Source organism: Pinus tabuliformis, chromosome 8, assembly GCF_031772625.1.
Source record: "Pinus tabuliformis cultivar Carrire ecotype Pingquan chromosome 8, CPIR1, whole genome shotgun sequence".
NCBI classification, from domain to species: Eukaryota; Viridiplantae; Streptophyta; class Pinopsida; order Pinales; family Pinaceae; genus Pinus; species Pinus tabuliformis.
This window is the reverse complement of record NC_142294.1, coordinates 626,825,016-626,849,705: the sequence shown is the minus strand read 5'-3', so window position 1 is coordinate 626,849,705 and position 24,690 is coordinate 626,825,016. Positions and strand designations below refer to the sequence as shown.

Genomic DNA, 24,690 nt, shown 5'->3' with positions numbered 1-24,690 from the left:
AGAACTATGAAGATGATGGAAGACGATACTGTGGCATCCTTCTTTATAAGGATATCTAGAATCAGAGATGAACTTCAGGCATTAGATGAAACTGTACCAGAAAAAGAGCTCGCGATTATTGCCCTTCTAGGACTACCAACATCGTGGAGTATCTTTGCATCAAGAATCAATAGTTGGAAGGATACTCCAACATTCGAACAAATGTGGAATGCATGTAGTCAAGAAGAAGCCAAAATATCATTAGTAAGCAACAAAAAGGAGAATGAAATGGAGAACATCTCAAATGCCTATTCCACTCATCACAAGAAAAAAGGAACCTTGAAAAACTACAAAGGACCAAAGAAGAAAGTAGACCTATCAAACATCGAATGTTACAATTGTCACAATATGGGTCACTACAAAAGTCATTGTCCAAAGAGTCCAAGGAATAAAAGGAGAGATAGGGATCAAGCAAATATTGCCGATGAAGCACCACCTAAAAAGGGCAAGATTAAAGAATCGGAAGTCAAGGACTTACACTACTAAGTCCTCTCTCCCTTATCCCTCTTATTCTTCTATTTAAGTTTTGAATTATTTTTCTTTTATGTTTTGATTTCTAGAACTTGTTGGTTTAACATGCCTTGTTACAACATTTTTGAATTGTTTTGATAAAGTTATAGGTATCCCTCAAGATTGGATTAAGAGGGAGCCCTCACCATTTTACCAAAGATAACTTGCTGAATACTGAAGGGTTATGGAGGAGACTTCAAAGGATAGACTTGAAGCATGGATGAAGTTCTGCCCTTCAAGATTGATGTCATAAAAGGTTTGTTAAGGAACAACTCAAGGTATGTCTTAAACTACAAGCTTTGTTATAAAGTTCCCTTCATACAAAATATGCAATCATTCTTTCTTTTAAAATTTGCTTTACATTACTAACATTGTTATGTCTAGGGTTTTGAATCCCAAAGATTCTTGTTAGGGTGATTAACCATTAGATTGAATCTACCCTCATTATATTATCATCCTTGTGGAACCCTAAAATGGTTCACCGTCAAACCCTAACGTAAGGGTATGTCGAAGCTAATATGGAAACCCTAGTCTACTTAGGGTTGTTGATGAAATCTATAATTCCTATTCTTTTTGATGTTTTGGTATTGTTATGATAAAATCCTTAGTCCTTTAGGGTTTGCTATCTAAAAATATGTATTGAATCCCTAGATCTTTAAGGTTTGATGAATTAGGGTTTATGAGAAAAACCCTTATAATATCTATAGTGAGATCCTTGGATTGAAGCCCTAGGTGTATGTTCATATGTTTGATCAATACCCTAGCCTGGTTGTATGCCGAACTTTAATGTATTGATATTTATGTCTTGGGTTTGCCTAGTAGATATTGTTGTGATATGCTTGTGCATGATTATGCAATCCTAGATAGATATATATGCTAACCTAATTGTTGATGCTCATAGTTTGTAAATTCTAGGGTTTGTAACTAAGCCCTAGTAGAAGTTTGATATTATAGGATATGATGATATTGTTTCCGATATGATGATTAAATCTAGGGTTTGCAACAAACCATAGTAGAGTCTAAATTGTATAGAAGAATTGTTATTGCTGATATCTAAGGATTTGTCTCTAAGATAGAATATAGGGTTTGTAATAGTAGAATCTGTCATATATCTCTATATAAAGGCTCTAGATAGAATGAGACTGATTAAGTTGCCTTATGTTATAGTCTAGGGTTTGTAACAAAACCCTAGCAAGAAGTTGAAGTTTAGAAGTATGTGTCTCTTGCTGATTATGAACCTAACTAGGTTTAGGTATTTGATGTCTAAAGTCTAATGCTTCCATTATTGTATTAACATGATTATGATATAGTTAACTTCATGCTTCTATATATGTATTTGGTTGTACTTGCTATTAAATTTTTGCAGGTACACAATCTTCAATATAATGAAGATGTCCATATAAGCATGATGAAGAAAAGCTATAAGGATGATGATGAAGATAACCTTGATGAAGTCGTGAAAGGTTGAAGCTTCTCCAATGTTATAGAAGAAGAAAGTAGTTGATCTCCCTAAGTTAAGAGGGAGCCTGGATAGAAGAAAGGGTATATCTCCCCAATTGAGAGGGAGGGCACATTATGACAGTGAATACTATAGATGAATGTTCGTGAAAAGACTTGAGAAGTACTGAGAATGTATTTGGCACTGCTAAAGAAATGAAAGAAGAAGAAGAAAGCTTTTGACAAAATTATATATGGATAATTTGATGATACCAACAAGATCCGAATAAATGAGTTCCCTGAAGGTTTGTGTCTACTTGTATATATATTTAAAGGTTTATTGTTGATTGGGGTTTGTACATGTAAATCTCTCCATGAAGAAGGATGAACACTTGAGAAGCATGCTTGGACAAATTAATATATCTATTTTATTAAGGAGAGTTGAAGCATCTAATGGCGGATGCTTGGGAGGACATTTGGCCGACCTATGTGTTGATGTCTAGATCCCTAAGAGGAAGGTTGGCGTTGGTCTTGGAGCTCTGACCTTGGATACACACCCCCTGGGTTGATGGTTAGTTAGTAAGCCTGATGGTCAGGTATCTAGTAGTGGCACTGAGTGTGCCTAAACCTTCATAGTTCATTTTGGAGATCTTCCATGTACCTCTAAAGATATAGGTAATAATGAATAGCTCCCTAGTTAAGAGGGAGTGTTGAAGAATGTAACTAGTGTTGGTCTTCATAATTGCACTTGAGTGACGAGTCATAATGAAATATATTTACCAAAAGAGAGATTTCATTATTATTATTAAAGAAATTGACTTATTAAAGCACGGGTTTCATGCTTGGGTCAATTGCTTTTAGGTTAAAGTCTCCATTGAAGACTTCTAGGATTTATGTCAAGTGCCCTTGTCCATGTCATATTGTAAAGAACCCTTCTTTGGATTTATTTGTCAAAAAAGAAATTTATTTTATTGCAAAATAGGTCAATTAGGCCTCCTCCACCAAATCGGCCTAAAACTGTGCAGCAGAATCACTATATAAAGGCAGTAATTCTACCTCATTTGTCACACACTCACAACAAGTTCGATTTGCAACTTTTGGGGCCAGAAAAAGTGCGAATTTCAAGGAAGAAGAGGAAGAAGGATAGCGAAGGAGATCTCTCACAAGCATAAGAAGTCGAAATTCTCTCTCTTTTTCCCACACATGTGAAGCTGCTGGAGGGGTCGAAATTTTGCAGTTGCTGGGGAGATCGAAATTCTGAAGCTATTGGTGAAGCTGGGCCGAAATTTCTAGGTTGATGCTGGGTTGAAGCTGCTGGACAAGAAGAGACTATTGAAGGTTGTTGTATCTCATTGAAAGGCTGACTTGGTGGAGGAGGAAGGTTTGTTGGTTAAGGTCTTGGTTGTCTCACTGTCATATGAATCTACTGAAGGAAGAGTTCTTGACTGGGTTTTCCCCTATATAGGGGTTTTTCCCTGGCTGTGCGCCTACATCTGGTGTCCTTGATCTTAGTGTTTTGGTTTTGGTAATTGCTTGATAAACAAAGATAAAAGAAGAACATAAGAAAGATAATAATAACTCAAAACAAATCACAAGAAATTATCAACAAGAGAAAATCTTTTTGCCTTTCCGATTTTCCAACACATACAACCCTCAAATAAGTCCCTAAGGTGAGAGAGAAAGACCTAGGTTTTCCCTCTTGGAGTAACGCCCAGGGAAAGAGTTTTGATGGATGAAACTAGGGCGGATGCTCACCAAACTTGGAGCACAGGTAGCCTAGACCCCGAGCTTGATGTTTGGACCCTCGAATTCTCGAAAAATCACCTCCCTAAAATTTCACTACAAGCCCTATATTTCTGCCCTACCTTCAGGGGACCGAAGTTTAGGATGAGAAACCAGGGTGATGACCATAATGATAAGGGGTAGAGTTCATGTTTGGATTTTGCCTATGTGCTATTGTAATGTCTCGACTCTCGACCATCTTTTGCATTTTATAATATTCTTTTCTTTTGTTTCTTGCTTGTGGCCATGATATGCCTTTAACTTTCTTTTAGCTGCATCAACCTCCGGGGCAACATTTCCAGGTTCGCCCAAACATGTCGAAAGGGGAGGGGGTATGCCAGTGTCTTGTGGACCTAGTGGCCATGTGGATCCGATTGCCCAATGAAAAACATACCTTCCGAGATGGATTTCCCACCTTCGAACATATGCTCTTGACAAATGGGCGTGGGGACATATGAATAATTCAGGGAGAAGAGATCAAATGGCACAATACATTGGCTACATCGGTAGCTGATGGGGGGTGCTCGCTGCCGGCTGAAGAGATGTCTAGGAGAAAAATTCTCCTATGGGGTCGCCCACTTTTGATGGGTAACATGTTCCAAATGTATCTTGCTTTTTATATCATCATGTGTAGCTTATTTTGTCCTTCAATACCAAACTTTAATAGCCATCATATCCTTGTAAGTGGGGAAGGTGAATGCCAAAGGGAATCATGGGTGGATACATTATAGAAATGGAGGATCTGTGATTTTTTTTTTTTGTATTTTTTCGCTTATGTTTGTTGAGGGGTTGTGAAACTTGAATAGAGGGTGAAATTGTTTTTCCTTAATGGATTGGAAATGATTCTTGAAGTTGTGTTTGCTTTTCTGATTGAGTCCATTGTTTGTATGCCATCAAAATGTTTTACACAAATTTGCACTCCAATATGTGAAATTAGGTGTGTTTTAAAAAACTAAGGATTTAGGTTGATGCCTTCGAGTTTCTTATCCAGGGGATTCAAGTTTCCTTTGTTGCTACAAGTTTAAGCTTCGTATGTTGCTATACACAACAACTCTCCTTAGGCATCGAACTTGTGAGCTTGAGTGACTAAGGTGAGAGCCATGGTGGCAGAGAAGGCATGAATTGAGATGCATGATTAGTGAAAGTACCACTTGTTGAGGATATGAGAATAAAACATGTGGCTAATGAAGTGTTGGAAGGCAAGGGCCAGTTTGAGGCCTTGTTGGCGATTTGTACTAGAGGAAGCATAGTGCAATTTGTAACAATAAGGAGCCAACCTTTTCGATACAAACCATAGATCCAATTGACAAGATAAGCTTGCACCTCTATTATGGGTCTTCTCTTGCAAACTACCTTTACAACCACAACCCCTAAACTAAACATATTTGATTTAGTTATAACCCTCCCGATGTCGAAATACTTAGATACAATATATGTAGGAGTATATGTTATTCTAATTGTAGTTTAGAAGTGCTCAGTATGTTCAATTAATATATCAAACACAAAATCACCTAAATGAGCATCATAATTAGAATCAAGCATGACATTGCTAGCATTCGAATCCTTGTGGATCACTTTTTGCTCACACTCTTGATGCAAATAGAGAAAAACACAAGCAACTCCACTTACCATCTTGCCATCTATGATGCCAGTCCAAAATGTCATGCTTGGAATCTTCTTTGAAAATCAACTTATCTAGGATACTATTGGGCCTCAAGTCATAGATCAATGGCATTGCTCCATCTTTGTGGCATCAACCCAACGACCTCACAAGATTATTGTTGCGAAGCCTGTTGATAATGTGATTTCGCCATGAACTCTTGCTCACCTTGATTAGAATTCCATGAAATGCATTTGACATCAGTAAGGTTTTTATTAGACAAAATCTCTCTATACACGACGCCAAACTTTCCATAAGAAAACAAGCATTTCCAATCAAAATTATAAGTAGTGCAATCAACATCCTCCAATGTGAACTTACAATGTTTCTCAACGAATTTGTTAAGGATCTCTCTGGAGCATGTATGGACTTGCAATTTTGGGGCCCTCACCATCATAAAACCCTTGCAACAACTAAACCTATTATTACAATAGAGCTAGGGAGCATCACTACGAGACCCATGATACTCCTTCCATGGTTCTCGAACTCGATATTTTTCACATTGAGGTTCCAAGATAGAATACAATTAAGTTCAATTAGATCACTTATTGACCTTGAGAACCCAACATAGATTTCATTTTCTAGATATTACACAAATCAAATTCAGTAGAAAGAAGAGGGTTTGAGGGATTCGATACATTACCATTGTCAATATACATTCTCATCCATTTTTGAACTCTTGTTGTACTAAACTTATGCAACAATGTTTGAGTAGCTCTTGAGACTAATATTACAAAGAATGACATAAGTCTTTGTGATGTTTTCTTTCATGTTCAAATTGAGTCTTTTGATGTGACTATCATTTGGGTCATTGACATTGCTCTTTTTGGTATTGAACTCCATTGTAACCAATTTGTTGTGTGAATCATTGTTCTTCATAGAGTTGAATAGTCTTAGATACTACACTTAACTATTCTTAGGGATATTATTTTACCCATTCATTATAATTAATGCAAGGCCTCCACCACTTGATCCATTCTCGATACCATATTTAGAACAAACAAATAATTGAATGACCCCAAAAATCCTTTTCATGAGGACTTCTTCCATATCTTGAAGCCTTGTTTCAATGAAACTCACTTTGATTCATGGGAGAGAAACCAACTCGGTGTTCCTTGTATCAGGAATTACTTTCAATGCTCCAAAATTTATGCTAGCATCATACATCCAATTGTGATGTGTTAGTTTGTTGAAGGAAGAGAGCACATAGCTTTGAGGACCATAGGCAACCAATTCTATAACAATGCATTTGACACAAACTAACATAAATAAGTGCTGTTGAGGCCTATCTATGGATTGTTATTGAGCTTTGTTGGATTTTTTTTTTTGAAGGGTAACCCTAGAGTGAAAGGGCATGATATAAAGCATCAATGGTCAATGGGTTTTCCAAAACAAATGGTTTTGGATGAATAGGCTTGACAACGATTTATTTTGAAAGGTGTTGCTCCCGTAATAGATGCCTTCAACATAATTATTTAATTATTAATAATTCGGAGAGAGTTGTTTTTCATTTTTTTATTACATTTTGTTAATCCTTGTGAATGTGTTGGTGAAAAATAGTATAAATTTACTTTGTTCTTTGAAGATGATGAATTACTAACAATGTGTTTTATATTTCGAGGATGTCATGCATGAATTGATACATATGTTTTCTATATTCGTTTACTATTATCAAGGGTGAATTCAAGTTGACTAGAAGTTGAATACATAGGAAGATTTTGATGCATGGATTTGGTGATTATTTTCCTTTTCTCATATAAAAGGATATAATTTTGTAGGTATTATATAGAGAAACAAGTTAGAACACATTGTACAACCTTGGAATCAACAAATGTTAGTGTTAACTTGAAGAACATAATACTAGGAGAGTGATTTGTTATAGAGAAGGTTAACATGTGTGTAACCCACCTAAGCATTATAGGTATGATTCTAGTAAGAGAAGTGAGGTGCACCCTACAACTTAGTTTGGAGCATACAAAATATTGATACTAAAAACCAAAAAATGGGACTAGTATGTCTTTGATAGAGTGATAGACCTTACATCTTCTAACTCTTCCAGTGACAACTAGGGATAACCTTGCAGATGTATGCATCTACCTAAATGTAACTAGGGCTCCATTGAGGAAGAAACTTAGGAGTTTATTTCCCAAACTAAAGAAAAGCTAAATGACAACACTTTGAGAGAGATGCTAAATCTTGAGAATCTTGATTGGAATAAGGAGGATTCCCCTCATGCTTAAACAAACCTTGATTCCTTCCTAATTTCGTCTTTGCAAAATGAGAAGGGGAAACATGCGTACCATCATCGAATAAGAAATGAGACTATGATCTAACAAAGAGGATATGTTGCTTAAATTGGGATTCAAGGTGATTGTAGGCACTGCCAAAATAGGAAAAGAGGTGACTAGGCTTTGAATTTTGGAGTTCAAGCAATTCCATTCATGTTGATCCCAAATTCTTTCATTGTTGGCTTCTTTGCGTCAACGACCATTGTAGTGAATGAGAAATTTTTGTTGGACGAGATAGCTTTTTTAGCTATCCAATTTCTCAATGAGTTGGCAGATTCTTTGACATGTAAGAAGGAAATTGATTCAAGGACTAGAGCTTGAGAAAAAATCCATTCTCAAATCTACTCTAGGAATTACGAGTGGCATTGAGTAGGATTGTTTAGGGAGGAAATAATATTTTTTTCATCCCCCCTCGATAACCAACCTTTGTATTCCAAGTTTCTTAACAATGTTGGTGCATTCAATCATTGCAATCTCTTTTTCCCTGTTTTAGGCACTGTCCCTAAAATTTGCCTCATTATCCAAGAACTTTTCCATTATGGTCTCTAAGAATGACCCCAATGCTTCTTGTGAAAATTCCTTGATTGCAATTACTGGAAATTTATCTCCTAACTTTTTGTAGTTTATTTGTTATTACGACAAATATTGATAAACTCACAATTGCAATTTTCACCAAAAATAAAATACACTGGGAAAATAAACTAGAAGTTGAGAAAATTATGCCCACACAATAAAATCGACACAATAATTTTTGGACTAATAGTCCTCGGAAAGTCCCCAAAGGTAAAACTAATGCAACAGATGAGGGTTTATTTTATTATGCAGCAGTACAAATTTGAGTACAATATTTGGATGCCCAACTGGCTATCCTCTAGAAATAATCTAGCAAAATTAATATGGAGAAAAATTCTCCCTCTACAGAGAAACTCGACCTCCCTTTGACCTGCTCGTTCTCTCTCCTTGGCAACACGGTTTGCCTAGAACTTGCGCTACTAGCCTGGGAAATTTGTATTGCCTGCAATTCGACTCCAACTGAGTCGTCCAACCTCCTGCTGCCTCTGGAAATGACTCGCTTCGCCTTCCGGGTGACCTCTCGACCTGAAGCAACTGAAACGAATCCTTTTCCAACACGCACTGGGGTTCTGGCTGCTCGCACTAGCTATTCGGCCTCCCACTTACCTCCTCTCCAACACTAGAAAACTATTGGGAAACTCCTCTCTTGTTCTCTCTGCTGCTCCCTCAATCACTAATGCTCTCCTTCTATGGCTCAAACTCACTTCCTTGTTGAATCTCTGCAACTAGATAACTCAATCTGCCAAGGAACTCGCTTCCCTCTTGTGTCTCTCCATCCCATTGACTTGCTCCTATAATCTCTCGCTAGAGCTTCAATGATCATGATTAGATCCTCATCAACAACTAAGATCATCTTAGACTCAATCCATGTGAGTCTCTAGAGCATTCTCGATCATCCTTGATTAATTCCCATTAAGCAACCAATTTTCCTAAGTTAGGAAAAATTTAAATGATGGCTAATTAATTTAATTAAGGCGTTTTGCAAGATTATCTCGTGAAACCTTTTCTGGGTTTTGGAGATCTCGTGTTCCTTTGCCTCTTAGACACAACTCGAGATTAGAACCCTGTCCGATGCTACCAAAATCTAACACTCCATTTTAGTGAGGAAGGTGTTCTCACTCAATCCAACATCTCCACTTCTCTGTAGTCAGACCACGTTACTGGTGTCTGACATTTGTAACTATCACTGTCCACCAAGCCACTGCGCATACTCTGATTCATTTGCTAACCCTATAGCTAGACCATTTTGCATTTGCGCTGCTGCTAACACTGCACTATACCATCCTTCACTGCTGCCAACATTGCTTAGACTGCATCTGATCTCATGCTGTTACTGCTGCTGCAACTACTACAACTGAGAACTAATCTACTGCCCCTACAACTAGCTACTGCAACTTTCTCTTGAGTCTTTGGTTGCAACTAGCTCTGCACTGCCTCTCAAGATTGGACTGCGCCTATTGACATTTCGATCCCCTTGCTACTGAATACTGTGGGCCCCCATAGCCAAGGTAATGATCCAAGAGGAAACACTTGCCTGGTGCTATCCTCTTTGGCCCTACCCATCTTGGAACTCTGAAGCCTCACACTCCTCCATCTGGAGGTATAACTGCTATCAATGCAAACTCCTCCAACCTGAAGGTTAACTCGTCTATCTCTGCTGAAGTTGCGGTCTGCTACTCCCCCTTGTTGTCCTTTTTCTTGGGACATTGAGTGCTGTAGTGACCAAACTCACCACATCTGAAGCATTTGATCTTTGACATATCCTTCTTCTTCTTTTCGCCTCCCTTTGAGCTTTGTCCCTGACTGGGACCCTTCTTCACCTTTCCCTTACTGGCAAGGGCTACATTCTCCTCCTCTTTCTCAACTTTCAGCCCTTTTCTACTGCTGCTAGTAGTGCCCTAGATAAGACTGAGCCTTAGCTCCTCTTGTGTGAAGCCACTCCAAAGGCGTTCCTAATCTAGCAATTTCTCTCATCCAGTAATTCCTTAGACAAACATTTCCCACTCTCTAATAAACCCATTCAGAGAAATTCACACAAGTTCACTATCCTCTGGTTTCTCTCCTACAACTGCTAGCTCATCTCGGACATTCTAAATTCTAGTGAGGTAGGGAGTTACGCCTTCACCCTTCAACATCTTTGTGGTCCTTAGCTTCTCCTTGGAAATCATCTTAAGATTATTTGATGGATCCTGGTATAGCTTCACAACTACATCCCACATTTCCTTTGCTGTATTCTTATCTGCAATATCCAGGACGATATGATCCCGAACCCTGTCTAGGACCATCCACTTTGCTTTGGCCATATCCTTCTTATACTCGTGAAAGTGGATAGAATCTATCAGCACAACTATGGCTACTGTCACGAACTCCTTTAGGCCATGCTCATCCAAAAGGAATTGCATCCTAGCCTTCTGTTGTCGCACAGAATGTCTAGGCACCGCGACAACGCTCAGATCGGGGGCTGTCACCCTGATCCCCAATCTCTCTGTTTAAGCTGTCTCCCTACAACAGGCTAAGGGGGGTAGACCCTATGGAAAAAATGGAATGAAGAAGAACTAGTTGGGAACCAACCAGTTCGGGAGACACAACAAGGCGATCAAGTACTTGATTAAGATTTAGCAAGACTTAGAATTTGATTAGATTTTAAACGGTTAATACCAGTGCCTTATGGAGTCAATGATCTTGCTAGGGAAATGAAGACCAAGTAATCGATTAGCGACTGTTGCTTAGATGAATGACTATCTTCTATGAAATGCAGATCCTAAAACTAGTGTGAGATGCAGGAATCTTGGTTGATTTTAGTTAAATGCCTACTTAGATTTTGAATCCTTCAATCCTTTCTGTGTTGAGCCTGATTTCGTAGTAACTGACAGAGAGAAGGTCAGGTGAAGCACACTAAGGTGTGATTAACGACACCTCTCCTGAACCTCTAACATACCAGGTGCCTCCGGCGCTGAAGAGCGCTGTGGCTTTGACGACTACAAGGTCACCATTTTAAGTACTATTAAAACAGGTTTCAAGACGGATGAAGATCTATCTGTCTATCGACCAAGCTTATGCTTGGAAGTAAATTTTATTTATGCAAAACTAACTTATATGCAAATGCACCGGAAGATGAGATGAAGTTAGATTCGAGGATGGGGAAACACTTGCGTTGCTAAAGCCTTCAATTATCCAAATGAAGTGCTTGCCTTTTTTTAGATGAAGACTTAGAAAATAAACTTTTGAAGATATTATATTTAAAACACCAGGTTATTTCAAATCTTCTTGATACAATTTAACTCAAAGAGAACAAAAACAAATTTGCAATTCGATATCAGTGTCAACAGATGCTCAAAAAAATACTTAGTTTATGAAACAAAGGATATGCATTTTATCACAATTACACGACAGAGTACTTAATTTTTAGAAATTAAGTTTTAGGACAACAGTAAGAAAAACTTTATGACAACAACAATATGACAATGAAAACAATAAACTATCAATGATTTCTTTATGCCAAAAATTTACCGAAATTTTTCCAAACTTACATGAATTATAAAATTTTTTCAGCCTATTGTGCTGTGATTTCCGGAATTATATCAGATCTGATATACTTATTACAGCCAGCAATTAAAACATGAAATAAGCCTAATGATGAATGCCCAACTCAAGAAATTAATTTCTTAATGTATTAGACAACTTAGGAACTGATTTTAGGCTAACCCACATTAAATTTTTCCACTTTTATATTTCAGACTTCAAAAACAGAATTATTCAAAGATAACAGTAACCCAAAATGTATATCTAAGCCAAATTCTTGATACACATCAAACATAAACGATTTATTAATGTATTTAGCAATTTTTTAGTTAATTTCAAACCACTTAGATGTGTTTTTCACCACTATTAGAAATGTATATGACTGCTGTAGAAAACAGTGATGAAAAAAATGGTTTAGAGATCAAACCCTTAGGCCCTAGGCCTTGAAGATCACTTGCCCAAGTTGCCAAAAAAATTTCAATATTTGAAACACAAATTTTTACCAATTTTTTTGCAAAAACACACCAATGATTAGCTTCAGAAAATCAAATATTCAAATTAGAAATGGAGCAAGGGAATCTAGGGCCAATGAGAGTTAGCACTAGGCCCAATAGAACTAGCGTTGGGATAGGAGAAGGCAGATTTGGGTTTAGGAGCCCTAAAACTTGAAACCCTTATTCTGAAATTTTTTTATTTTGCTTCAGATCTTCAAATTTATTGCAAAATCTTTAATGGTTGGCCTTGTAAAAAGATTTGGGATAAGATATTGCCCTCTAGGGCCTAGATCTGTCTCAAAACCTCCAGATCTGCTTGAAAAATCTCAGATCTGAAGATTTACTTGGCCAATTTCTCAGATCTATTCTTGCAAACAATCTTTGAGCCCAGATTTTGCCCTCCATGCTCTAGATCTAGCTCAGATCTGAAGATTTACTTGGCTGATTTCTCAGATCTATTCGTGCAAACAATCTTTGAGCCCAGATCTTGCCCTCCAGGGTCTAGATCTAGCTAAGATCTGAAGATTTACTTGGCTGATTTCTTAGACCTATTTCTACAAACAATCTTTGAGCCCAGATCTTGCCCTCTAGGGTCTAGATGGGTCTAGATCTAGCTCAGATCTGAAGATTTTCATCATTGATTTCTCAAATCTATTCCTGCAAACAATCTTTGAGCTCAGATCTTTCCGTCCAGGGTCTAGATCTAGCTCAGATTTGAAGATTTTCTTGGTTGATTTCTCAGATCTATTCCTGCACAAATGAAAAGAGAAAAACCCAATACCCAATATGTACAAAAATAAAGAAAATCTCAAAAACCCAAGTGTTAAAATTCAAAATTATGTTACAAAAATTTCAGATCTACACAAGTAAATAAAAGATCTATACAAATAATAAATAACATATCTATCAGATCTAAGGAGTATGAGTCCAACTCCGCTCCCAGATATGATAATATAAGGCTCTTAATAGCCAGATCTATCAAAATTTCCACAAAATATTTAAAAGATTTTGAAATTTTAGAGAAGTACTAGCCCAAAAACACCCTACAGAAAAAAGATTATCGTTAGATAAATCCCAAGGCTTATATGAAGTAGGCTCTTCAGAAAATATGTGTTGAGAGTTGGCTGGTCCAACCGAGGACTGTCCCCAAACGCTCAATGAGAACCTGAGAGATCTTATGCAAACACTAGATCAACCATCAAATCAAGTAGAAAAATAGAACAACAATAAAATTCTGAAGAAATAGAGATGCCTGCTATTTCAATCAAAATTAAAAATGTTACCCTAGATCCAACAAACTGAATGAGATACCTGTATTCAGATTATTCTAAGAGAGCTATTGATTGATAGTTTTCACATAATATTAGGCAAAAATTAAAACAATGTTACCATAAGTTCATGAAGAGGAACACTACAACACATTGAAACCCCAAAGACTTTTGCATTAATTCAAAAAAGTATACAAGAGAGTTTGAGAGCTTAGTACAAGATCCAGAGATCGGATCAACTGACTGACAAATGACCTCCTATTTAAGGATAGATCCTCCAATGGCTAGTTCGAGTGATCCTTGTCAAAGCAATCTCAACCGTTGAGGAGGATTAAAATTTCTTTTAATCTCATCCGTTGAAATTTTAAATTATTGAAGAAATTCGAAATTTTCAATTAAATGAATTTTAATTAAGTCAAAAATTAAAATTTTGAATTAATTTCCTCAAAGTTTTGACTTTGACTTAACCCCAGGGATCAAAGGCTTAAAATTTAGCAAAATAATTAATTTACCTCAGTCCATGGACCTCTTAAAATTTAATTTTTTAAGGACCAACGAATTTTGCCTTCAGAGAATTTAAATTTACCTAGGACCTAGAATTAATTAAATTTCTTGCTTAGGATTTTAATTAATTTTGGCTAGAAAATTTATTTAATTAACTTATGAGGGGATAAATTATTTTTCTAACCCTCAAGACACTTTACATCATGAATTTTACATTTTTTATATCTCAAGGGGGAAACCTATTTGCAAAAGACCCTCACAGACTACCCAATTCTGCGACACAAATATAATCCAGCAGACCAAGCAATTTGTAATAAAATAACCTAACCAAATGGTTAGGATTATTCCCAAAACACTTTTACTTAGACTCGATCTAGAACACTAGGAATCCCCTAAGATCCTAGTGACAAAATCCATTCTGGCTTTGGGGTAAGGCTGAAGGAAAACTCTGCCAACCATCCAAGAATGGATCGGTGAGGCAAAAAACCTCCCGGAATGTAGATTGTCACCAGAAAATTAGGTTTACCTAGGTAATTACATACACGACACGGATCTGCTGAGATTATTTACATTATAAACATGCAGAATGGGTTTACATTATAACATGATCCTGAGGCTGACGATGATAGCTGGATGGCAGGAACATATTGATCAGGCACTATCCCTTTTGCGAAAAAGGGGGTGTGCTGCTATGGGTCGTTGACATGTAGTGGTCAACACCTTCCATACACCAAAGTTTGAGGCTCCGTCAAGTCTATCCTGATCTCTGAGACCTGCTTCTGCCATCTATGCGAAACTCAAATAATTGGAAACTAAAATTGGAAATCTCCTTCTCTTCCTTGCTTGGCCTCTCTTCTGCTACTCGTACTCCTTGAGGAATGCGTAGACCTGCCTTCGGATGCCCTTCTCCGATCAAAGGCTTAAAATTTAGCAAAATAATTAATTTACCTCAGTCCCTGGACCTCTTAAAATTTAATTTTTTAAGGACCAACGAATTTTGCCTTCAGAGAATTTAAATTTACCTAGGACCTAGAATTAATTAAATTTCTTGCTTAGGATTTTAATTAATTTTGGCTAGAAAATTTATTTAATTAACTTATGAGGGGATAAATTATTTTTCTAACCCTCAAGACACTTTACATCATGAATTTTACATTTTTTATATCTCAAGGGGGAAACCTATTTGCAAAAGACCCTCACAGACTACCCAATTCTGCGACACAAATATAATCCAACAGACCAAGCAATTTGTAATAAAATAACCTAACCAAATGGTTAGGATTATTCCCAAAACACTTTTACTTAGACTTGATCTAGAACACTAGGAATCCCCTAAGATCCCAGTGACAAAATCCATTCCGGCTTTGGGGTAAGGCTGAAGGAAAACTCTGCCAACCATCCAAGAATGGATCGGTGAGGCAAAAAACCTCCCGGAATGTAGATTGTCACCAAAAAATTAGGTTTACCTAGGTAATTACATACACGACACGGATCTGCTGAGATTATTTACATTATAAACATGCAGAATGGGTTTACATTATAACATGATCCTGAGGCTGACGATGATAGCTGGATGGCAGGAACACATTGATCAGGCACTATCCCTTTTGCGAAAAAGGGGGTGTGATGCTATGGGTCGTTGACATGTAGTGGTCAACACCTTCCATACACCAAAGTTTGAGGCTCCGTCAAGTCTATCCTGATCTCTGAGACCTGCTTCTGCCATCTATGCGAAACTCAAATAATTGGAAACTAAAATTGGAAATCTCCTTCTCTTCCTTGCTTGGCCTCTCTTCTGCTACTCGTACTCCTTGAGGAATGCGTAGACCTGCCTTTGGATGCCCTTCTCCGATTAATACTCTACCTTCAGTTCCTCACTAAGACTACTTGCTTAGTCTTCCATAAGTCATTCTCTAGAAACTGGCACACGATTTGCATTCTCTACAACTCGAATTGGCTAGTCTGTCAAACTCACACTGGAAAATTACTTTGCCTGCTACAACCCTCTGCCACTAGAAATCTCTGGTTTCCTCCTGGAAACTGGAAATTGGAAACCCTCTGAGAAACTTTGGAAATTTCTCTTAGTGTGCTTTTCTCTTCCTATCCTTGTGCAAACTAAAACCCTCACTGCAAAATCATTGCTCCCAGATCTTCTCAACGAATTCACTGATTTGCTTATCGAAACCCTCTATTCGAAAAATCCTTTGCTTGCAAATTCTGCCACTGAGGTTGTTCGAATTTTCCTCCACCTGGAACTGGAAATCAAACCACACTACCTCTGCAATTCGCACCCCTGGCTGGCCTGCGTAGATATGGAGAAATCGTGCCCAGATCTCCCTCAGAAGCTACACAATTTTCTCCTCTTGCTTTTGAGTCTTTGATATGATCTTCAATGCTTTGATACCATGTGAAAATTTCTTGATTGCAGTTATTGAAAATTTATCTCCTAACTGTTTTGCAGTTTATTTGTTATTATGACAAATATCGTTAAACTCACAATTGCAATCTTCACCAAAAATAAAGTACGATGCGGAAAATAAACTGGAAGCTGAGAAAATTATGCACACAAGAAAATTGACACAATAATTTTTGGATTAATAGTCCTCAGAAAAACCTTGAAGGGAAAACCGCTGCAATAGTTGGAGGTTTATCTTATTATTATGTAGGAGTAAAAATCTAAGTACAATATTTGGATGCCCAACTGGCTATCATCTAGAAATAATCTGGCAAAAATAATATAGAGAAAAATTTTCCCTCTACAGACAAACTCGACCTCCCTTTGGCCTGCTTGTTCTCTCCCTAACAACACAACTTGCTTGGAACTCGCACTGCTGGCCTAGGAAATTTGTATTGCTTGCAATTTGACTCCAACTGAGCTTTCCAACCTCCCTCTGCCTCTGGAAATGACTTGCCTTGCCTTCCAGGTGATCTCTTGGCCTCCAGTACTTGAAACAACTCCCTTTCCGACACACGCACTGGGGTTTCTGGTTACTCACACTAGCTATTCAATCTTCTTCTTCCTACCTCTCTGGCACTAGAAAACTGTTGGGAAAATCCCCCCTTGTTCTCTTTGTTGCTCCCTCAACCACTGATGCTCTCCTTCTCTGGCTCGAACTCACTTGCTGAATCTCTGCAACTTGATAGCCCAATTTGCCAAGGAATTCGCTCCCCTCTTGTGTCTCTCTCCATACCATTGACTTGCTCTTATAATCTCTCGCTGGAGCTTCAACGACCACGATTAGATCCTCATTAACGACTAACATCATCTTAGACTTGATCCATGTGAGTCTCTAGAGCATTCTTAATCATCCTTAATTAATTTTCGTTAATCAACCAATTTTCCTATGTTAAACTTAGGAAAACTTTAAATGATGGCTAATTAATTTACTTAAGGAATTTCACAAGCTTATCTCGTGAAACCTTTTGTAGGTTTTGGAGATCTCCTGTTCCTTAGACTTCTTAGACACAAATCGAGACTAGAACACATGTCCAATGCTACCAGTATTGAATTGTAACTAACCTTGTTGATGGGGTTCCTATTCTTCCTCCTGTTTATGTTTATTAGGTGGATCATAGATTTAGATTCAATGTTAAGAGGGGTTTTAAGAGTTGCCTTTCTTCATTGGAATAAATTTGATCAGGGTTATAGCAAATGAGAACTTGTTTAAAGTTCTTTATTATGGCATCCTAGACCTCTTCTAGGGTTTGGAACACATCCTTGAAAATTCTCTTCTTTCGAGCTTCCACAAAGGCTAGATAATGATGCATGGGGCAACTTCATGTAGAATTTCAGATGTTAGAGAGGCTGCCCTTCTCAAAGAAAAGAGACTCGACCTCTATTACCTTTAGCGTAAAATCCCTACAAAATTAATCCAAAGTTGTCACACTTATTTTTCAAAGTCACTTACTAGGAGAGTATGCAAATTGTCTTCTTGTGCTTTCACGCAACCAAAGCAGCTGGAGGGTCCTTGAATAACTCTATAATGTAACACCTCTCCTAAGAAAAAAAATTCTTCATGAAGAACACAACAAAACATCAAATTTTTCATATGTTGCTTGGGATGCCAAATTTACATTCCAATGTTCCAATGATAAGAGATTCTCCTCTTTTTCCAAAGTCTTTAAATAGCCTTCCTTGACAATATATTTTCCTCTTTCCCCACTACCCAATTGAAGGTGATCCTAACTTCTAAGAGTCCCTTGTACTTTTTGTAGTTGTAATTCTTCATCCAATGAATTTTGGTCCATATCAATGGGCTAGGAATTGAGGCCTCTCCATCTTTTGAAGGGGTCATCATCTAATTGATTTCAGTACTCTTCTGATTTGATGGGCCAGGAATTGAGCCTTTTCCATCTTTTGAACAGGTCATCGTGTGATTGATCCCAATAGGTTGGGTCTTATTTATGATCTAACTTAAGGAAAAGTCCAAATTTCCTGGTAAAGGAGGGAAACCATTTCATGATGAGTTCCATAATGGAGCAATGCCTTCCCCAGTCTCTCAGAAAATTATGTTTCATGATAATATCACTACTGTTGAGCATGCTGTTCCAAGTTGGAGTAACTCATAGAAATATATACAGGATTACCAAATGGAATATATTTCGCCTATGAATTTTACTCCTCAGAGCATGACTGGAGGAAATGAATTGCTATAGGTGTTTCACTGCCAAAGCCTTACTCAACAATTTCAGCGTTTTCAGCCTAGATCCACCTACCCACTTGTGGTTTGATACATTAGATCATGCAAGCAAGTGGAATTTTTTTGTTGTGCATACTTCCTTGCGATAGAAAATTTATGAGAACTTTTTCTACATCTCCACTCATTCTTATATGAGTATTAGTATGGAGCTTAAAAATATTGATGTTGAATGAAGAATAGAGGAAATACATGACTCTCCCAGCTAAGAATAAGCTTCAATTAGCCCATTATTCAACTCTTCACTAGATTTTATCATTGATAGAATCCCATCTGATTCTACCAATACTGATTGCTGTGAGGGGAAAATAATTAGCTAGTTGGGAATTCCTCTTGATGGTATCCCATAATTTCTGAAATCAACTGGAAATGGTCATCAAATTTATTTATATATTATTCATTTTTATTACTTTGTTGACCTGAGGATAGTTCAAAAAAATCAAGGATTTATTTGAAAACTTTTTCTTTCTTGATTGGGTTGCTCCCATAATCCATGAGTAATGAATGAGCATTTGGAGCCAAACTTGGAGAAATTTGAATATCTTTCAAAAAGCCTTCATGTCTAGTTTGAGAGATATCTATTCCCAGAGCTTCCATATATACTAATAAACAAAAAGGGGATAGAGGGCATCCTTGTTGAAAGCCTCTTGCAGACCTAAAGAAATCAGTCACTCCACCATTTATTAGCACTACAATGGAGGCAACGAAAAAAACAACTGGAGACCTAATCAATCCATGCGGAGCTAAAACCAAATATGTTATGAACTTGAAGGATAAATCCCATTGAAACTTGTCATAAGCTTTGGACAAATCCAACTTCAGGGACATTCCATCGGCTGTTTAGTTTGTTGGGTGATGATTGGATTCCTGCACTGGAATAGGGCAATCTGAAATTTCCCCGTTGGCAAGATAACCCTATAATATTGGGAAGTAGAGCTTTGAGTTTAGATGCCATAGTCTTTGTTATGATTTTATAAATAGGAAATAACCTTGAAACTGTTAAAGTTCTGAGCTCTATCCTTTTTAGGGATTAAATAAAGCAAAGTTGAATTTGGAGCCCTGAATAGAGCTCTGGATCATTGAAATTCTCTACCAAAATATATTTTGACAACTTCCTGCATCTTTTAGAAGAAATCGATGGGAAACCCATTTGTCTAGGGCTTTCCCTTTCTTCATTTAAAATTTTACCTCATGTAGTTTTGCAGGAAAAATTGGATTAAGCAGGGAGGAATTTCTCCTCTATAAAAGTTTGGGGATGCAACCAAGATTTACTTCTCTATCTTTTGATGCAACAAAGCAAGAGTTAGAATTTTTTTAAAGTACCTCAAGGCTTGAAATCATATTTCCTTGTGGGAATTTAGAATGGTGCCATCTCAGAGGATATGGATGAAACTCTATTTTGGGCTCTTCTTTGAAGGCAGGGTTTGTGCAAAAATATGGAGTTTTTTTTATCTCCCTCCAACCACCGATCTCTGGGTTTCTGCTTCCACAAGATTTCTTCTCTGTAATAAATCTTGTCCAGTTTCCCAACAAGATTTTCTTCTCTTGATCTTAAAGTTTGAGATAGCCTTGCTTTCTCAATAACTTCCTGTAAAAGTTGCATTTCTGCTTCTATAGAATGTTTCTCTGAGCATATGTTAATAAAAACTTGTTCCAAGACTTCAATCTGGATTCCAAATATTGGAGCTTTTATGAATACAAAACATCTTAGATCTTGTAGGGATGGGATCATTCTACCACCGGTGAGAGATGGGAATGCAAAGGTTTGAGTAGTCACACACCACATAGCTTCAAAATGGAAAGGAACATTGGGGATATGATAGTCTTTACCTAGGTTTGTTTAAGTCTATTGACCAATGATTAAAGGTAGCTCCTTTATGAATGAAAGAATCAGAGCTAAAATTTTCTTCTCGCTTAGTCTTCAGAGATTAGAAATACATCTAATCTCTTCATAATGAAGCCTATCCCTTTTCTACGATTGTTCCAAGTGTGCTAATCATTACTATGCTGAATGTAAACTAGAGAGTTTGAGGATGTGAACGTTTGAAAGAATAGATCCCATATCTCCCTTTATACCCCTTTTTTCTTGCAAGGTCCAGGGATTCGATTGAAATAATTCCTAACCACCCATGGAAGATCTACAAAGATTGAGTGCTCGACTGTGAGGATGGGTTGCCAACTTCGCTTTAAAAGGGTAAAACAAGCTCATATATATTGGCCATACGTGGAGTCTTATCCCATTGCTTATATATGATTTTAACTGTGGTTAAGCGCTCCGCTGAGAGGAGGGAGCATCCAGGATCTCCTGGTTTTAACAAGGGTAAAACATGCTCATACATTAATGATAAAGATTGTTGTATCCTATTATTTATATATGATTTTAGTTGTGATCCAGGATTTGCCGATATAGACTTATTACCTCAACAACTTCGTGATTCCACATAATGATTAATCCTCCTTTAATTCCCGAAGCTCCTCTAGTGATGCGCACAACTGATTTCCTAATATAGTATCCTATTTCAACCATCCCCGAGTCCCTAAGAATAGTTTCCTGGATGAAAACGGTGTCTGGTTTCTTTGCTTCCGTCCTTTTTTAATCGAAGGACCATGAGCTCTAGTGTTCCAAGGATACAAATTCCATCATTAGCAATGCCAAACAAGACTCCCTTTAACGGAAGTTTAGTCTTGAAGTTATTTGGATTTTTTACTACTTTTTAAGGTAGTCATTTAGTTGTTTTTGCTTCTAATTTATGACCTTTTTAACTTATCGTTTTTAATTTTATTTTTGGATTGATTAGTAGGTCTACCATCTACATTTTATCTTGATTTGGTGCAAATGGTCTTCTTGGAATGAATCTAAATATAGTAGTCTAAACATGATACTTTTTAAACCTTTGCTGGTCACATCGTTCCAATCAGTCTTGTTCAAAATCCAGGGAAAATTTGGAATAATTGCTGGAATTGCAAATATCAGTTGTTGAGATTGCATGATTCTGGTGCAATAAAGTTTTTCAAAGCACTTAATCTATTTATACATTCAAAAATATAATTTCACTAAAAATAATATAAGTGAATGAAGTGAATATCATTCGAAACAAACATTTGAAAAGTAAAATGTTTAGACTTTTTCGCTCTAAATTGGCTATGAAGAAGAGCACCGCTGCCAAATGAGTTGAGCCCCGCTTGTGAACTTGGCTATGAAGAAGAGCACCGCTGCCAAATGAGTTGAGCCCCGCTTGTGAACTTGTACTAAACTGACAATTCCATCGTAATGGTCACTATCAACACTACAATCCCAACCATTATCGCAACACCAAACTCAAATTAACCCTACTCACATCTTCAAGATTTGAATTTAGGCTCATCTTCTCCTTTATCGTTATCTCTGCTCTTTCCCCCTCTCTTTCATGTCACAATTTATTTTGTAGTTGGTCCTTGTTCACCACTATAATTGGCTCAGTCCCCTGTGAGAGAGCCCGGGCATTTCCAGATGCCAACGTCACCATTAAAATCTACAAAACCATGATCTTCTAACACAATGCACTCTTTTGTTCCTTATGTTACAAGTATTCCAACAATGATATAAGTCACGCTGTGCGTCATGCCAGCTAAATTGTATATGTTGTTGGACACATCACGGGTCATGGCCATGTTCGTATTTCGTATATATCTCCACGGCAGCCCTGTAACGCTTTTTTAACCTTTACGATAAGTTAATTCCATTCATGGTCTATACTACTTAAACTTTTAAAATATTTTAGATTTAAAATTAGTATTGCTTAGATCTTTCTTTTTGAATAAATTTAAAGATCTTGTCCCGTTAGTGTAACAGTGTAGGATTAGAATCTGGTGTTTTGCTACCTTTAAAGCTGTTTATAAGTGGAATCATCCACAATGATCTGAATTAAAGATGTTTATATTTTTTTTTTCAAAGGTTTAGGTAAGGGGAATCATTTACAATGATTTGAATTAATGATTTTAATTCATTTTTCGCAAAGAGTGTATTAACAGTGCATTTATTTATTTTCAATCCAAAATTCTATAAACTATTAAATTTAAAAATTTTGTTCTGTCCTTATTTTGTCTTTTATCTTTTACCACCAAATTTTATAAAAAAATTTGAACTCTGCATATATTTTTAATCCAAATCAATCCCGCACATATTTTAATAATTTGCAGAGCAATCTATTGATAGATGAAAGCTATCCGTTCTTTTTTTCCAATGCACTTATAAAAAAATTGGGAAAATTATCAAAATTTGATAAGCAAAATAATAATTTTTAATTTAAAAATTTGCACAGCAATCTATTAATGGATGAAATCTATCCGTTCTATTATTCTCACACTCGTAAAAATATTGGAAAAATATCAAAATTTGATAAGCAAACTAATAGTTTTTAATTTATTAGTTTTGTTGGGATAAAAAAGTAATATCCTTGTTATTAAATATAGTTTAAATGATGATAATATAAAGTATTGTTCTTTCTATATAAACTCTAAATTAATAATGATTAAAATTACCGAAATTTCTTAAATAAATAAATTTACCTACTTACTCACTCCAAAATATACTTAACCATAAAATGCTTAACCAAAAATCCCTTTAAAACGAGCTCATGCTTGGCCAGAAGTTTAATATGTTCTATGTTTCATAAAATTAATTTTTATTTTAATTATAAAATGTTTTGTATTATTTTTGGTCTTGTAAATATATTTTATAGTAATTATTAATCAGGATGATGATTGATTATTAAAATCAATTTCATAAAATTTTTGTTTTTAGCATTTTAATTTTATATTATATATATATATATAATTTTGATATAAAAGAAATTAGATTTTAACATTTTATTTTTATTTAAAAAAATTGTAAATTTATATAATTTTGATGAGTCAACAATACATGAAGATTAACCATGTTAAATATATTCTGAAACAGAGATTTAATGTAGGTATAACATTTTAGATTGGGTTGTTAAATATATTCTGAAACAGAGATTTAATGTAAGTATGACATTTTAGATTGGGTTAATCATCTCTTTAAGTAATCTTAATATTTTCGAATTCTTTAATTTTTCATTTAGCTATAATTTATTTTTTAAATGGTTTTAATTTTCAATATATTAATTTATAAAAACAATATGTAATATAACTCTGAATTTTATATTTAGTTACTCATTTATAATGATATTTTGTTGTATATAAATTTGAATTTTTGAAAATGAAGCTAAATTTTCAATATTTTTTTTTAATTTTTCACTAAATCATATATATGATAGTTAGCTCTTTTTCATATACATAATAGGTTTAATTTATGATTTTTATATAGTTAATTGCAATAGACTATAATTAAACAAATGCATTTTTTTCTTGTAATAACGGACTCAACACATAGAGCCCGATCTCGATGAACCCAATTGAACTCATGCCTCGTGACAGAGGGAAAAACACACTTGGTGGGGAGGCTTCAACCAACTGAGCTACCCATCAGTGCTAATTTATCAAAGTCATATATTATCAACTATAATCAATTAAATTAAATTTAAATGAATTACAAAATTAATTGTGATCAATTACAATGAGAACACATTTCAATTTACAGTCAGCAAAATTCAATCATATTGAACTAACTGAAAATCAATCAAAATTGATAATGTTCAACAAAAGGTAAAAGGTCAAACATAAGCAACTAAAATTGATAATGTTCAACAAAAGGTAAAAGGTCAAACATATGCAACTAAACTCATTTAAATCAACCATAATCAACAAAAGTTGATTATTATCCATCAAAGTCAGTCAGTTCAACCAAAATCTATGAAAATCAATTAATATTAACCAAACCATTATATATAAAAGTTAATGAAAATTAACTAAAAATAACCATATTTAACCAAACACAACCGTAGTGAATGAAAA

The 24,690-nt window shown here is 36.0% G+C and overlaps 1 protein-coding gene and 1 long non-coding RNA gene across 3 annotated transcripts in view; one reads left to right on the top strand and one right to left on the bottom strand.

The window, feature by feature from the left end:
- The window catches only part of LOC149237061 (uncharacterized), a 104,177-nt gene extending 81,810 nt beyond the window's left edge, over window positions 1–22,367 (bottom strand). The window contains exon 1 of one of the 2 annotated variants that reach the window (XR_016245230.1): window positions 22,113–22,367. This is a non-coding gene — a long non-coding RNA (uncharacterized LOC149237061). Of the gene's footprint in view, window positions 1–21,193; window positions 21,388–22,112 lie in introns of those variants that run through there. The other variant, XR_016245229.1, reaches the window with a different exon arrangement.
- Window positions 1–24,690, top strand: part of LOC149237060 (uncharacterized) — a 162,954-nt gene that overhangs the window by 128,585 nt on the left and 9,679 nt on the right. The gene's annotated exons all lie outside the window — the stretch shown is intronic.